This window comes from Mandrillus leucophaeus, unplaced genomic scaffold (genome assembly GCF_000951045.1).
Source record: "Mandrillus leucophaeus isolate KB7577 unplaced genomic scaffold, Mleu.le_1.0 Scaffold536, whole genome shotgun sequence".
Taxonomy (NCBI): domain Eukaryota; kingdom Metazoa; phylum Chordata; class Mammalia; order Primates; family Cercopithecidae; genus Mandrillus; species Mandrillus leucophaeus.
The window spans coordinates 377,110-377,881 of record NW_012105764.1 but is presented as its reverse complement, the minus strand read 5'-3'; positions in this window follow the sequence as shown (position 1 = coordinate 377,881).

Below are 772 nucleotides of genomic sequence, written 5' to 3'. Positions count from 1 at the left end.
AGAAGAAGGGGGAGGGGAAGGGGAGCGGGAAGTGAGGTGGGAGGGCTATTGGTTTATTCTTTGTCTACTGGATTAACCCGATTATACACCAGGCACTAGCACAAACCGCCTCCCCCACCTCCGAGCCTTGTACGGGAGGAGCGGAATGCAGATTCGAGTTTCAAGTACCTTCTGCTCTTGCTGGGATTGGCTTTTGATTGTGTCGACTTGTAGTTTTTACGTTTATTAGAATTTCATTTTTAAGGGGGGTTATCTATGAATGGAGGCTTTTTGAAGAGCTTCCTTACTGTTTTGCTTCATGCAATAGCTAAAGTCTACAGTCTAAGCCCTTTAACTTAATTCATTAATAGACAAGAAATATGATTACTCAGGGCGACAGCATGGGCTTCTGAAATGGGGGGGGGAGGGGGAGGGAAGGGTTGGCTCACTGTTTCCCTGCAGATTTCCTTCTTCCCTTAACTAAAAGTCATCCTTCATTTCCCACTTTTCTTGCCACCTAGAACGTTTCTTAAGATCCTGTTGTCCATGTTGAAGGTGTACTATTCTTTACCCTTAAAAAAATAATAATAAACATAGAAAATGCATACATATGCACTGTCCTAGCTGCCGTTCCTTTACTAAGAAATGTGCCTTCACGTGGGAGCACCAGTGGAAAATTAAAACTCGCGCATACACACGCCTAATACTGCATTCTGTCGAGCGACTTACAGAATGCTTTTACTTCACAGGGTTTTGACCTGCTTGTACGGTCAAACTCCCGAATAGCACCTGT